Raw genomic sequence first — 17,457 nt, 5'->3', positions numbered from 1 at the left:
GAAAAGATTCTGCACAAGGACTTATCACAGACAAGCATGGAAAGTGGACGCCCTATCTTTCAGTTGGAAAAACCTGTCAGTTTACACCTTTCCTCCTCTTTTTCTTTTACCCAAGGTCCTCCTAAAAGTCAGACAAGAGAAGCCAAAGATGATATTAATTGCCCTGGACTGGCCCCGCCAATACTGGTACCCAATCCTAAGGAACTTGTCTCAATACCCAGCTTGGACCTTGCCTCAAAGAACACAACTAATGTCCCAGCAAAACAGTCAGATCCTGCACAATCAACTACAGACTTTGAACTTGGCAGCATGGTTAATCATGTAATCATACCAACGACACCTCTCAGTAAAGCTGTGATGGATGTCATTTTGGAAGCCAGAACGCCTAGTACTAGAAAATCTTATGCTGACAAATGGAAGAGATTTTGTGCTTGGAATCAAGCACAAGGAACTGATACAGCAGAACCACATATTCCTCAGATATTACAATACTTAACTGAGATGCTTGACAAAGGCCTATCTTTCTCATCAATCAAAATCCATGCCTCTGCCATTTCGGCTCATTACAATACAGAGCCACCAATCTTTTCTCATCCCTTACTAAAGCAGTATCTTAGAGGAGCCAAAAATTTAAGGCCTCCTAGAAAATCACCATTACCTGCATGGGACCTCAATTATGTGTTGGAAAAGCTCACCCTGCCTCCATTTGAACCAGCCGCTACCGCTGATATAAAGTTCTTATCATGGAAGACAGCTCTGATACTAGCAATTACTTCAGCAAGAAGGGTTTCAGAGCTACAGGCCCTCATGGCTGTAGAGCCTTTTATCATATTTTACCCAGACAGGGTGTCTCTGAGGACAAATCCTGCTTTTATGCCTAAGGTGGTTTCCAGTGTGGCTCTTAACCAAACAATTCATCTGCCAACTTTTTATCCAAATCCGCAGAACAAAGGGGAGAAACTTCTGCATTCCTTGGACGTACACAGACAGCTAAGATTCTACTTGAGCAGGACAAAAGCTCTAAGATAAACTGAGCAATTACTAGTGTCATATGCTGCAGGATCAGAAGGAAAGGCTATCTCAAAGCAGACAATTTCAAAGTGGATAAGCCACTGCATCCGTTTCTGCTACTCACACCATGATAAACCTGTGCCCAAGGGCATTAGGTCTCATTCCACCAGAGCTGCAGCTACTTCGGCAGCCTTTCTCAGAGGAGTACCAACCAAAGACATTCTAGAGGCTGCTACTTGTAGTTCTGTTCACACCTTTATAAAGCATTACCATTTGCCTCTCTACTCTAAGTCCAGGGCAGGCTTTGCCACTGCAGTACTGCAGGCCCTTATAGCCGCACCTAATGCTGTTTAGCTCCAGCCTCCCAACCATAGCTTTGGGATTCTACCCAAATGTAATGACTGCAACAGTGAAACACGAAGAACATAGTACAGTTGTGTACAATTACTATAAATGTAGATGTTCGAGTGTATTCACTGTTGCAGTCCAGGTTACCCTCCCGCCATCCCCCTGTCATTCTACAGTTTATTTTTCCTTCTCTATCTTCTACAACCTATGTGGTGTATTTGCTTGTAGATGAAAGTAAAATTGATATATATATATATATATATATATATATATATATATAATATTGCAATATTGCTACCTTTTTGTGGGCACCTGACATCGGGGGCAAGAAAAACTAAAGAAAATGGCATTGGCTGCATGTTTTATACCCCTGACGACCTGACGTCATGGAAGAGAAGATAGCAACCGACACAGGACCCAAGACTTTGGAATTCAGGCCGACTGAGGGCAACCTGCCAGCAGATTACCCAAATATAATGACTGCAACAGTGAATACACTCGAACATCTACATTTATGTAAGTGTACACAACTGTACTTTCAGCAAGGCACCTGGATAGTGCTGCTGATGTCTTTTGATGTATCAGTATCTGAGGTCTGCATGGAAGATTCCTTTGGTTTTCTCTGAGTGGGCATACACTTTCACCACAAAGTGCTGCTTTTTTTTTGCATCCAGGGAATTGGCAGTTGTGACCAAAGTTTTGTGAAAGGAGTCCCCTGTGTTCACCTGCTTGAGTGACTGTCAGCCCCATTAAGGATGAGTCTAATGCGGTCTGTGTCAGATGATGGACTTTTCAGAAACTTGAAAAAAATATCGAAGAGACCATAAGATCGAGTTTCCGAAAACTCAAACATCAAAAAAAAAACCCCACAAAAAATCTACCTTTTTTACCTGCACCCCCCCATACCCTCTGCAAATTATATATACCCGCTGTGAGATATCACAGTACTGTGAAGAAAAGGGTAAGTTTCATGATCCTCACTGTACCGCAATCTCCATTCAAAAAATTTGAGTTTCATATGGTCTCACACATATGGAGTTCAAGTTTCTGAAAACTCTAAGTGATAGGGAGTAGGGACCCATCTGGTGGCATCCCTGTAATGGATGCTCCCCTGGCCGTACTCCCTGGGGTAACCATAAACTGGCTGAGGCCCTCCTGATTACTTCTCAGAGGATTGTGTTTAGTGATACTGAGCTACATTTTCTCCATTAATCATTTTTACCTTTATAGAATGCCAAGCACACACACTTCACAGTTATGCATGATTTGAGGCTGTTGTAGCAGACTCTGTAGTGCAAGTGGCTGCAGAGTCAACTTGTGATAAGTGATCTTCCTCTGGTGTCAGAGCCCTTTTGCCAGGCTCTGGATTGGCAGTCACTTCCACACAAACCTTGAGGTGAGGCCTCCATTTCCTCCAGCTAAACAAATCACAGGTGCTGACAACAGGAGCTTCCTTGGTATTGTGGGGAGCTCACCTTATTTTCATAGTGCAAGAAAATGTATCCTACCTGCTGGAGATGGAGCCCTGTATCAACCAGACATTATATGCAGTACTACTGGCCCTTAAAGCATTGGAAAAGTTGTTTCTGGAGTACCTTTTTGATTAGCTCTGACAACCCATCTATTGTGTAGCATCTAAGCAAACAAGTAGCTTGTAGTCATACACTCTGTGCAGAGAAGCACTGCATGTCTGGTCAACACAGAGGCATCGTTCTTTAACAGTTCACATCCTGTGCAAAGAAAATGTGCTGATGTACTCTACATTTTAGTTCTGTCATGTAGTTGTAAGCATGTGAGGTTCAGGTCTTATAGATGTGTGACCCTTCAGAGATGAGTCTGTTTACCACTTGTAAGAATGCAGTTCTACCCATGCAGATGGGCAGGAGAGATCTTTGTGGTAGATGCACTGGCAAGGGGGGTTCCTGTATACTTCCCTCATTTCTCACTGATCCAATGCATCATCACAAAACTCAAAGAAAAAAATGGCTGTGTAGCACATATGGTTAAATCCAGATAACCTAGATTTGTTTTGAGGACAAGATGCTGGAGAAGCTGTCTGGGAGGAATGGGACTGTATGGCTAGCCTATCTTGGGGGGGGTGGCAGCTTAATTCACACCAGAATGGACACCTATCAGAGGATGTGTGTGACTTCATGCAGCAACAGGTTCACACATGTAATTTCCACCATACTATGAACACAACCATACAGAAATGCACATAGTCTTAGGTCCAGCGTTTGTAGGATTTCCCACATAGGTGTTGGAATCATGGTATGTATATAAAAAAAAACGTTATCTTTGCATTTCCTGATTTTCCTACCAAGAAACTAATGGTCACATCAGGAAATAGAGAGAAAAAGACCTAAAAAATTAAAAGAAGTAAGGTCAAAAATTGGCCTCATTAGCCACTGTAAGCCTAGAAGCATTTGGTTTCAGGCTATAAGGTGCCTGGCAATATACTAATCATTCCCAATAATAGGAAACTCCACCATAGTTTGAGTGATAGATGCATCATCCAATTTAAGGCTTGCCTCTTACTTTAAACTCTATGATTCTCTGTTTGAGATATTGTAAGTGATTGTAGTTACTAAGATGCCTTCCATTTGGTAGATGTCTATTGCAAGGTAAAAGAGGTTCTAGGAATTGATGGCTAGTAATACCAAATAGTCATTTCTGTCCTGTCCCAGGCACTTTTGTGCCTCTATTATTTCATGGTGATGATGCATGCGTCATTGCTTGCATACTTACAATCGAACAATGATGCTTTCAAGTGGCTTTTCTGTGATTTTGTTTGTTTTTTTAAAACCTAATTGACTTGTATGGGGGAGCCAGTAATACACTTCAGTGGATTTTTTCACTTTTCCTCACTGTAGTATAACCATGGATTTGGTATATATACATTATAGCATGTGGGAGGTGACGGGAGGGTTTGTTGCCCTGCAATAAAAAAAAAAAAAAAATATATATATATATATATATATATATATTTTTTTTGGGGGGGGGGTTTGCTTCCCAGTTGCACACCATCTAGAAAACATCATGAAATATGACTCATTCTAGGATGAGTTGACAGAACGAGTAGAAACCATGAATGTTTACACCCATCATGGTGTTGAGGATTATGGGCCCACACTGGCTGGTCAAGCAGTTCCCCAAGGGTGTTTTGTATCTCTGCCCAACTTTTAGCATGCAGTCTGCAAAACTTGCCTTTTTTTGCCTCTGTGCCTACCTACCAACTATCAAGCCACAGCTGCTGCCACGTATTCTCTTTTGTGAAGCAAGCGAGAAGCTGTGGTATGGCTGTTTTGGCTGGAACCTGTACCATTCTTCAGCACACGCTTGCAAGATTCCAAGGCTAAGTTTGCAATAGGGCAGTGTGAGAGCTTGTCATCCATATATGAGTGATGTTACCTCCATATCCCAACCCACTTGAAGGCACATGACTGCATCCATTTTCAGTCTCCACCACCAGGATTGTAGGCACAGTACATGTCCTGGAACATATGCTTCTAATCATGGAGAGGCAATCCGGCTCAGCCCCATCATTGCTGTCCCTCAGCCAGTCCCCCCAGCACTCTGCTTTGTGGGTCTGGGCTTCATCCCTGTATCCTATGGTGCTGGCAGAGCTTGCTGTTTTGGATTCTTTTACATCTTCTTAAATGCCTTCATTTGACTGTTTTTTCACCTTATGGGAAGAGAAATGGATGCCTTAAAAATACCTAACTTTTTCACATAGCATGTACTCTGTCACAGCTGCCCAACCTGCTATCAGAGTAGATTAGCAGCCCTGTATCTGTATTCAGTCTCTTACAATCTCCTATGGAGATCCGTGTCTAGCCTTTCAAGACATTGAAGATCCAACTTTTTAACCTCTTATTCCTTTACAGAGAGAATTGTACCTGAAATACCTAGTTAAATGAAGTATACCTTCATCAGCAGGTAACTAAGAGACATTAGCATGATAGATTTATATCCCTCACTTCTGGAACAAACTTCTACCACATATCAAGCAGAGATCACCTAGCCATATTCTAGATAATTGGACAGGTAGTCAAATTCTCTCCCAGTCTATTTTGTCTTCCTTGAGGCTAGAGAATACTTTTGAATAGAATTTTGTTTTTCGCTTTTGCTGTAACTGCCTGTAGACGGATTGCCTGACAATTACCTCTGAACTGCATAAGGAAAATTATCTGATCCTTAATTTGGGATCTGTGCTGATGAAATGCAACTGGCTAGGCAGCATTGAATTTTTTTTTATGCCTATACCCTTACCATGACTCAGGATTTTGCAACTTCTATCATGAATTAATCAAAACTACCCGAGTGCAGCAGCAAGAAGTTAGTGGTCAAGAAGCATAAATCTGGCTTTGCAAGGATTTGTACTTCCATTGTGTTTCTAGAATGTAAATGGAACTGTGTCATAGAAATGTAGAGATTGTAAGCATAATTTGTATTACCTTGAGGTGCAGTGGTTCATGGATAAGTATGTAGAATGGCAGGGTACAAAGCCCCCTTCATGAAGATGTGAGGAATGAAGTACTCCATAGAGAATGACTACAGGAAAAATTAAACTCAATTTGACCTTTTGTTCTTGGAATTCTGTGTTTTGGAATTCCAAGAATTTTCAGATATGCTCATCCAAGGAATCACTGTTGCATTGTTATTCATAACTGTCTTTTGATTTTCCCCGGTTAGGGGTCGCCACAGCGAAACTCTGGTCCGCTAATGATTGTCAGTGAATTTTTATGGTGTCGAGTTGCCAGCCCAGCACCCAACCTTCAAAGAAGGCACACCCACACACACATGCACCTAGCTGCATGTCTTTAAATGCACTCGACCGCGGGGAGGTCATGCAGAATCTGCACAGAAGGAGCTCCAGCTGAGAATCAAACTGGAGAACCTCTTGCTGTGAGGAGACATGTTGCATTGTTATTTATGATGTTCATTGTGTTTCACTGTTGCAGTCACTCTTGGATTATCCTGCTGGCAGGCTACCCGCAGTCAGCCAGATTCCAAAGTCTAGGTCTGGCATCGGTTGCTGTCGCCTCTTCCCTGACATCAGTGCGCCAGGGGTATATAAGAAGCAGCCAACGCCATTTTCTTCAGTCTTTCTTGCCGCGCGGTGCCCGAAGCAAAAGCAGTTCGCAAGTGCCGGTCAGCCGACTCCTGAGATTTTCAAAACAGAATTTCAGATCCGAAGTCTTCATTAAAGCTAAGTACCCCGTTGGGGAAACTTTTTTCTTGCTCCAGACCTATATCAGAAAAAGTTAACAATTGTATTTCTTGTGGGAAGCAAATACCTCATAAGGATTTTCACTCTTACTGTATTCCTTGCCTAGGCCGTGATCACGTTGCTAGCTGTCGGTTTTGTGCTAGATTTAACCAACGCACTATCAAACGTCGGTTTGATTTTGCTTTTCATTACTTTGGCCAAAGATTTAACTATATAATGCCGTCGGATCAGCCGACAACTGCAGTTTACAAAAAACGCAAGGATAAAGAAAAGGATAGGCATCTGAGGTCCAAAACAGACAACGAAGCCTCCTCTAGGCCAGTCGCCGGTTCTCAGTGAGGTGCTTTCGCAGCCCCTGGCACCCGCAACCTCAGAGCCACAGGCCACTTCTGACTCCCACATGGAGCCGACTGGGCCTCTGGATACTCAAGGTATTGGACACTCGGAAATCATTCCCTCAGATGGGTCCAGAGCCGCAGAGCAGGCATCGGCTTCTGAGGGTGTCTTCAGACCTACACAACTATATATAAAGCCATCCTCACCTTCAAAGACAAAGACTATAGCAGCAATAAAGACAAAGAAACAAGTACAGCATTCTCCTACTCAGACTACCATGCCTAAAAAACAGATGCTCAAAATGGCCGAAGACCTAATTACTTTGATCAGGGGTTCCCATCCCCCTCCTGATAAGAGGCCTAGGCAAGAGACAGAGTATGATTCTTCTGATCAAGTTTCTATTTCCTCTGAACAGGATTACTCCATGCTTCCCTATGAGGATTCTGATGCTGAAGAATCCATTCCTTCAGCCTCTCCTCCTGAGGATTATCCTTTTGGGGAAACCCTGCATACCATGAGGGAACATTTCCACTGGGAGAGCCAAGATTATTCTGAATCTAAGAAAAGGCTCAGAGACTTTCTGCTTCTTCCTCAGCACAGACCCCTTGCTATTCCACCTGTACTAGACATTGTGGACGATGTATTCTCAGAGTCCGGCCTGTCTCCAGACTCTCTACCCCCTGCATCTGCTAAGCCAGACAGGTGCTACAGGGTTCCGGATTCTCATAAATTCCTTTATAAAAACCCCGCTGCTGACCCAGAAACTATATCACAAGGCCCCAAGGGGGTTAAAGCTTCCACTGCAAAAAACCTTGTCCCCTCTGAGAGGGATTCCAGGGCACTAGACAGATGGGGGAAAAAAGTCTACACTTCTGCTACCCTGGCTGTAAGGGCCTTAAATTGTCAATTTCATATGCTTAAATATCAGCAATATTTAATGTCACTGCTTAAACAGAAAATGTTGACAAATACTGAATGTTCAGAAAACAAGGAATTGCAGGACATGTCGCATGCAGCTGAACAAGTGGGAAAGCATACTTTGCAATGTGGTTATGATTCACTGGAGGCCTCCTGCAGGGCCACTGTTACAGGTTCTGTTATTAGAAGGCATGCTTGGTTAAAAGAACAAAATCTGCCTGATCATGTTAAAGCAAAATTATTAGATGCACCATTACAGCATGATACTTTGTTTGGTTCTAAAGCAGAAGAGGTACTGAAAAAAATGGATGATAAAGTAAAATCCATGCAGACAGTCAAGGATTTCTTACAGGTACAGCCACCCAGATTTAGCAGAAACTGGCCTTCTAAAAATTGGTCCTTTCCAGTGTCAGACAGACCACAAAGAGGCAGATACAGGAGTCCCAGAGGCAGAGGTCAGCTCCAAGGCTCATACAGGCCTAAACAATGGGGTGCTCCTACCTCCAAAAGTGACAACCTTACAGGAAACAGTCCCAATGACTTTCCTCTACCAGATCCAAGCACTTAACATTTGGCAGCCCCCTTAGGGGGAAAACTAGCTCTTTTTTCCACAAATTGGCAAAGGATTACCCGAGACAGATGGGTCCTGAACATAGTGTCCCAATGCTACAGGTTCCATTTCCACACTCTACCAAGATCAAAAGGTATGCCAGACCTGCCACACAATCTATGGGCAGAGGCACAAAAACAAATTACGGCCCTCATGGACATGAGGGCCATTCAGCAAGTACCGCAACAAGAGCAGGGACAAGGATTTTACTCCAGACTTTTCTTAGTACCCAGAAAGGACAAAACCTGGAGACCAACACTGGACCTGTCTATACTAAATACATTTCTGGAAGTTCCAAAATTCAAGATGCTGACTCTACAACAGCTACTGCCCATGCTGGGCAAGAAGGCTTGACTCGTAACTTTGGACCTAAAAGAGGCATACCTGCATGTCCCAATCAGACAATCTTGCAGAAGATACCTCAGATTCATTGCTGGCTCAATGCATTACCAATTATCTGCACTGCCCTTTGGCTTATCTACTGCACCCAGGGTCTTCACAAAATGCCTGGCACCAGTAATTGCTTTTTGCAGACGGAAAGGAATTCAGATATATCCATACTTGGATGACTGCCTAATTCAAGCAGAGAACAAAGACATTCTTCTAAAACATCTAGCGTTTGTAAAAAGATTACTAATTGGCTTAGAGTACACAGTAAATGAAAAGAAATCAAAACTAGTGCCCTCTCAAGAGATAATATTCCTGGGTGCAAGCCTAAATACAACTGCCCGGGTGGCTTATCTCACACCAGACAAACAAAAGCAACTGACTACTTACTTCAAGAATTTGGCAATAAAAACCCACTTATCTGCAAGGAAAATCCTACAGGCCTTGGGTTTCATGGGATCCTGCATTCTACTAATTCCATATGCCAGACTGCATATGAGGAAACTACAATGGTATCTAAAACGTGTTTGGACTCAGCATTGCCACAGCCTGGAGACAGTAATTGCACTCATCCCCTGCCTGCAACAGGAGTTTCGATGGTGGACAGAAGCCTGCCTCCACCACAACAAGGGTCTGCCATTCACTTTACCCACAGCCAAACAGACGCATCAGACTATGCCTGGGGAGCCCATATGGCAGGGAAATGTATTCAGGGCACATGGCCTGCAAACCAGATGCATCTTCACATCAATCAAAAAGAGATGCTAGCTGTACAAAATGCCCTGACAGCTTTCAAGGACCTGCTTCATCCAGGACAATTACTGATAAAGACAGACAACACTATGGTTATGTGGTACATAAACAAGCAGGGAGGTACACATTCCTACCCCCTCTGCAGACAAGCAATGACCCTATGGGACACAGCATTGGCATCTGAAGTACACCTTCAAGCACAATTCCTGCCAGGAAAAACAAACACACTGGCAGACAAACTAAGCAGAAACCTCATGGATCCCCACGAATGGAAACTGGATCCACAAGTCTTCAGCATGATAAGGAGATGGGGATGCCCAGACATAGATGTATTTGCCTCCCCTCACAACTGCCAATTACGGAGATTTTGTACAAGGATTTATCACAAACAAGCATGGAAAGTGGATGCCCTATCCTTCAGCTGGAAAAATCTAACAGTATATGCCTTTCCTCCACTGCCTCTCCTTCCCAGGGTACTCCTAAAGGTCAGACAAGAGAGGCCAAACATGATTCTGATTGCACCAGACTGGCCACGCCAGCACTGGTACCCAATCCTGAAGAGCTTGTCTCAAGGTCCAGCATGGATATTGCCTCAAACTTCTCAATTACTGACCCAACAAAACAGTCAGGTCCTGCACAGCCAACTCAAGACCTTAAATCTGGCAGCAAGGCGAATAATGTAGCCATTCAGAGCACGCCACTTACAAAAGCTGTTATGGACGTTATCTTGGAGGCCAGAAGGCCCAGTACCAGAAAATCTTATGCAGAAAAATGGAAGAGATTCTCTGTTTGGAACCAGGAACAAGGCATAGACACAAGTGTACCAAATATCCCTCAGATTTTACAATACCTAACTGAGATGCTAAACAGAGGCCTTTCTTTCTCATCTATTAAGATTCATGCCTCTGCCATTTCAGCCCATTACAATACGGAACAACCTATTTTTTCTCATCCTTTACTAAGACAGTACCTCAGAGGGGTCAAAAACATTAGGCCTCCAAGGAGAGCACCAATTCCGGCCTGGGACCTCAATTATGTTTGGAAAAACTCATGCTACCTCCTTTCGAGCCAGCATCAACAGCAGATATAAAATTCTTATCCTGGAAAACAGCTCTGCTCCTAGCAATAACCTCTGCAAGACGAGTCTCAGAGCTACAAGCACCTTTCATCATCTTCCATCCAGACAGGGTTTCTCTACGGATGAACCCTACATTTATGCCTAAGGTGGTGTCCAGTGTGGCCCTCAACCAAACCATCCACTTGCCAACCTTTTATCCTAATCCACAAAACAAGGGTGAAAAAATTCTGCATTCTTTGGACATACACAGGCAGCTAAGATTCTACTTGGACAAAACTAAAGCTTTCAGAAAGACTGAGCAACTTTTAGTGTCATATGCTGCAGGTTCACAAGGAAAGGCTATCTCAAAACAGACTATTTCTAAATGGATAGGCCATTGCATCCGTTTCTGCTATCTCCAACATGGCAAATCACTGTCTAAGGACATTAGGCCTCATTCCACCAGAGCAACCGCCACCTCAGCAGCCTTTCTCAGAGGAGTACCAACCAAAGATATCTTAGAGGCTGCAACTTGGAGTGCAGTGCACACCTTCACAAAGCACTACCACTTACCTCTTTACTCTAAGTCCAGAGCAGGCTTTGCCACTGCAGTTCTACAGGGCCTCATAGCCTCTCCAAATCCTATTTAGACCAGCCACCCTACCTCAGCTTTGGGATTCAACCCAAGAGTAATGACTGCTACAGTGAAACACGATGAACATAGTACAGTTGTGTACCTACCATAAATGTAGATGTTCGAGTGCATTCACTGTTGCAGTCCAGGTTACCCACCCACCATCCCCCTTTCCTTTACTGGGGCTAATCTACACAAGCTTTTTGGTGTATTTGCTTGTAGATGAAGGACATGTTATTTTTGTGCATTTTTTTTATTGGCATATTCTTTCAGCCTACCAATTTAGGGGCGCCTGACATCTGGGGCAAGAAAAACTGAAGAAAATGGCATCGGCTGCTTCTTATATACCCCTGGCGCACTGATGTCAGGGAAGAGGCAACAGCAACCGATGCCGGACCTAGACTTTGGAATCTGGCTGACTGCGAGTAGCCTGCCAGCAGGATAACCCAAGAGTAATGACTTTTGGGACTCTTATCCAAACATAAAAAAGTTTTTGGCTTAAGGGTAAGGGATGGAATTTTCCTCCCTATTAAAACAAAAGGAAAAATGCCACAGTAAAATGGATAAACATAATTACTGGTGAAGCCCATAATTTCTGGGTGGGCCTAAACGCAGTGGCTCCCATTTAGATGCATCCCCTTTTCCATCCCTTACACCAGCATTTATTTATGTTCCCAACTGTCACCCATTTTGGGGGCTGATAATAGGATAACAGCTTTACAATTTTCCCAAGCTTCAATGGATATTTTGGCTTCATCTCAAATGAGTGCCAGTTCCCAGGCATCTGCTAAGGTCCATTGCAAGGAGGTTATCACTAATGAATGCTCACCTTTCTTTGATAGCCTCACTTTTTTTGTGAAGGAGCCTGTGACTCCATGTCAGGAGGCCATGATTTTGGTAGTTTGGGGAAAAAAAAAACTAAGATATCTGAGCCTCCAGATTTATTCTCCTTGGAAAAGATGCCTACCTAAGGCATGTCTCCCTGACATCTCCTTCAGCCCTAGTCATTGATGATTATGTGCATTTTGGCAAACAGAATATTGCAGCATAAAAGACTCTGGGATCCCCAGCAGGGAAGCTCTCAACTCCTGTTATGATGCTAGAAGAAGGAATTCTGAGCACTGTTATGTTAGAGAGGAAGAAGACTTTGTGTATTATAATGAAATCTACTTCATTTTTTAAACAGACAGGCACGCAGACTTTAACAGTAAAGAAAACAATCCATGACAACATTTTATGCATTATGAATTGCATACATTTCCTTTATAACTAACATACATTCCAGCATTACATATATTGTGCATCTCCTGCCTTCTCTTAAACCTTACCTCCTCCTCCTCCTGAAGATTATTCTGCATGTATTGCTCCCATAACTTACATTTATTTTATATGTAATTTGCTCCTTCACTTTCCTAAAGATCTCACGTCCAGCTCGTTTAGCCCTTTAACAATATTCAGTACTTCAATTATAATTGGTTGAAATTTTGATATGCATTTTCTAGTAGTTGCTTTTCGGGCAACTAAAAGCATTAAACTTATGATGTTTAGGCAATTCAGATCCTGTGTTATAGCTCAAAATAATCATTTAGTAAGTTATAGCAATTTGGTCCCCCACTATTTCTATTAGAGTGCTCTGTATTGTAGTTTCAGAATCTACCAAATCATTACATTCCCAAAAAACATTTTCCCATCACACCTCCGGCACTTGCTGTCTTGCTGAGGAAAAAGTACCTTTGCAAGGACTTCCAAGCAAACATCCTAAACCTTCTGGACTTTGTTGCATAGTTGGAAACCAAACATATGTCCTTCCATTGTTCCTTTGTTAATTGCTTTTCCAGTCTTTCTTCCCAATCTTTTCTCACCTCCTATAATTGATTTTTATAGTCATCATGAAATATTTTATATTCCCTACTAGTTATCCTTTAGTAGCAGCTTCTGTCCTAGACTCAGCTAAAAAAAAAAAAAAAAAACTGTGCCAGAGCTATTTCCAAACAGAACAGGTCAGACTAAATTATTTCTGCAGATGCAGCAGTACAGAGCAAAATGAAATTGGTTAGCTGAAGAGTAGAGGAGAAGGGGTATGGACATATTAAGCACAATAAAATCAGGCAGGATTTGTAGAAGGGTTTATGAGCAAGTGTCTGTAGGACATAGCAAACAGGGAAAAGTCAGATCTAGATCTGATGCGACTCACATCTAGAAGAACTGATATGAATAAAAATAACTTACTTGGGTGGCGCAAGCCAGGGAACCTTGTTGGCTAGACTTACTTAGGCCCTTGGGCCAATAGCCTAGTACCTACCTATGAGAAAAAGGCTAGAAGAGATGGCAGCGGTGACATACCGGATTAGAGACCTAGTATTGAGAACAAATTGTGCAGTGTGTGCAAGATAATGTGCTGGAATTTAGCCAAAAGGGATTTTAATGTTGTGGATAATAAACAGCTGTTGTATATGGGTTTTATGGTACAGCATAAAAGGAGAAAAGATGGAGGGAGGGAGGAAGACAGGGTGAAGAAGTTATGGATGAGTTTGTTAAGAGAAGGCAGAGTCTCAGACCACACAGAGATGGATTATCATATGATCTTACAAAACATTAATTGATAATTACAAGGAACAGGGGGATAGAATAAGACAAAGTTGGAATGGCTAGGGATGCAATACACTAATAATCAGTGGAAAGAAATTGGTTTGCCCCAAATTATACAACAAATTCTAGGAGATTTCAAATTTGTACATGGCGATGTCCTTATAAGTACTTTTATATGCCAAGCAGGTTGCAATGAATGTTCTTGCAGTGTGTTGGGGATTGTTGTCAAAGCTGAGGATCACATGGGAACATGGGTTTAGGGCTGCAGGGGATTGGAATGGTTAAAATATGATAGTAACCAATACTTACTGAGAGTCCTAGAAACAGACTGTCATTTAAAAAAATAATGCAACTGAATGGAGACACAAGTAGAAAGATTCTGAGGGGGTAAGCAGTCAGTAGTTACACTGACTATTGTTAGCAGTTAAGGTAATTGCACTGAAATGGAGAGTCCTACATGTGAGGAAATTTGTGGAATAATTTAACTGATCAAAGGAGAGTTGTAATGTAAGGACTGAAGAGTTAAAGAGAAATAGAGCCTGTTCGATCAGTTGGTAGATGAGAGAACAAGAGGCACAGTTTGCAAAGTTTTTCAAGAAAATCGGAGGGCTGATTTCAAGGTTGATAATGAGGAATTATGATAGGAAATGGATGGGGACAGACAAGATTCAGTAAATATCATTTGTTGGGACCAGTTTTTCAATAATTTAAAAAGTGAGAGGAGGAGGAGTGTTTTTGTATACAGTTTGTGTGAATGTTGTTATATCAAAACAATGGGAAAGTTAAAGCTGAGAAGGTTTTCTGAATTAGTTGGATATGGGTGTATGCATTGTTTTCTTTATCTAAAACATTTGAAGGTGATGTGCATTTTAAGAACTTGGATTTGGGGGAAGAATGGCTATAGATGTGTAAACAAGATTATAGAGATTTCTTGACAAGAACATTGCATAGATGAGTACAACATTTGATCAGATATACAAATGGGTGAAGAAATACCAGTTTAAGTATGGAACAATCAGTTGTGAAGTCAATGTATATCAGCTGTAGTGGACTGTAGTGAGAGTAAGACAGAAAGGTCCACTATGCGTGAGGGTTGCACATGGATGTAAATAGTTGTGCTTATTAAGAAATTTGTCAAAGTTTAAAAAGGAAAAACTCCATTAGAGCTGGACTTTCACTTAACACTTTCCATCTCACTTTTTGTCTACTCAAATATCAATCCTTGGTAGGGAAGGCAGTCCATATCCTGCAGACCAAATGTACTTGGCCTTATCCTACTGTAGTGCTTTCCCTATCTAGTTATTTGCTTTTGATAATTTGGTTTATTTGCCATTTTCCAGTAAATTTCAACTCCTTTTTCCCATTTTCTATACCCCTACTTACAGTCATCTGTCTTGGCAAAATCTCTTTCTCCATTCCAGTGTTGCTTTCATTCTTAGAATGTCTGCCTTTTTAAGAATATAATATTTTGTATGGTTGTTGCTTTATCCTTTAGGATCTGCTTCCCAAATCCTACTTGCTCCTTATTTCTCAAACTCCATTTCATCTTCATCATTGTTTTCCATTTTGATTTATAACCTTCTGTTTATGGTATGTATGCAAGCCATAATTATGTAGCTTTAAAATATCCATTTAAGTCAGGTAATTCTAAACCACCTTATTCTATGGGGAAAATCAACTTATCCAGTTAAATCTTGCCCTCTTCCCCTTATCACTTTCTGAATTGTAATCCACAACTTCTCCTCTGGTTGAGAAAAATACGCCTTACCTGTATATAAAACTAAAGGGACTAGAGACAGGTTCACTGCTTCTGTCTTCATATCCATATGCATATCCATAATCAAGACCTTCCAGTTTCTCATATTTTGTTATCTTTTTCATCTCTTTCCTCATGTCCTTAGCTTCAACAATAGATTCAGTTTTAATCCACACCCTTAAATACTTCATTTCATGTCCTTATAAATAATAAATATGTGTATGGCTGAACCAATTCATACATGGGTACATAGTGTCAACCTATCTAGATAATTTCTTTTACTAAGTTTGAACCTGTTTTTAAACTCCATCTTCATTTTATCCCAATCACTCGCATTCTCTTCTAAAGAGATTTCTATCACCCCTAATAACTTTCTTAAGATTTCCACCACCCATTTTTTCTTAAATGCCTTTCTTTTTAACAGTTAAGTGGGGAAGTACAAGTGTCTAATTTAATTTATAACATAGCATCTTTATTATAGTTTTCAGTGGTGCACGATCTGGGTGGCCGCAGTGGTGCAGCGATTAGCATTGCCACCTCACAGCAAGAGGTTCTCCGGTACAATCCCCAGCTGGGGTGCCTTCTGTGTGGAGTCTGCATGTCCTCCAGGTGCTCCGGTTTCCTCCCACATCCCAAAGACATGCTGTAGGTGGATTGGATACTCTAAATTGACCCTAGGTGTGAGTGCGTGTGTGTGTGTATGTGTGCCTTCTGTGGAAGGTTGGGTGCCGGGCTGGCAACTCGACACCGTAAAACTCCACTGCCAATCATGAGCAAACAGGTGATCTGCTGTGGCAACCCCTAACCGGGAAAAGCCGAAAGAAGAAGTGGTGCACAATCTGAAATAGTTATTAGATGCATGTCAAAGCTTTTAATTAAATACACATCCTCCAGTGAAGTATAATTTATATCTATTTTACATAGTTAATTCTAGGGGAATAATATGTAAATTCTGTCTGGGTTCCTACTACCGAATTCACATCTTACATACCATATATTCTCATGTATTACTAAAGAAGTGTACCCTCTTTTATTGCATCTCCCTTCTGGGCTTCCCTGATACACCCTCACTATTGTAAATCAAGTTCCAGTCACCAAGCATTAATAATATTCCCTGCTGAAAGGTGATTATTTCTCCCAAAATTCTCTTAAGCATCATACTAATAATTTTTGGTCAACTTCAAATGCAAAGTTGTGTAATCCTCTTTCCCTGACAGTAATTCATTACTACCATAACTCTACCACTATTGGGCTGGATGAATGAATGCCTTCACTCAGTGTACACCATTCTGAGTAAATAGACAACACAAACAGAACTCCCACCTTCCTCCTAATTTTAGTTTTCCTCCTTATTTTTTGTGGAAAGGGATGTTCTTAAATAAAGATCATATACACTTAGTGTAGGCCTTCATAAATCATTGCCTCTTTTCATTTTCTATCATTATTGGAGTCCCTCTCACAATCAGAATTATTACTTTTTTATCCCTGATATTCTGCTGAATCTCCACCCTGAGAGCCTTTTATTGTTCTCATGTCTATGTAAATGTGTCTCCTGACACACTGCTATTTGCAGCCTTCATTTCTTAATGTAATTCAATACTCTCTGCTTTTTCAAAGGATCGTAGGGGGTTACTAGGCTAACAGCCCCATGGCCCGTACAAGGCTAGAGAAGTTCAACCCATGTGAGCAGACACTAAAATCAGCACCTACTGCCCCTCTGCAAGAGGGACACAGGTGGAACGCTGAGGTGAATTTCCAGTTACCCATCCAGTCATCCAAATTATGCTTAAATAGGGTCAACAATGGCCTTTGTTTAACATGAATA

Source organism: Protopterus annectens, chromosome 9.part0 (genome assembly GCF_019279795.1).
Source record: "Protopterus annectens isolate FY-2018-M chromosome 9.part0, PAN1.0, whole genome shotgun sequence".
Taxonomy (NCBI): Eukaryota; Metazoa; Chordata; order Ceratodontiformes; family Protopteridae; genus Protopterus; species Protopterus annectens.
The sequence above is the reverse complement of the archived record's forward strand: the minus strand, read 5'-3'. Positions refer to the sequence as shown.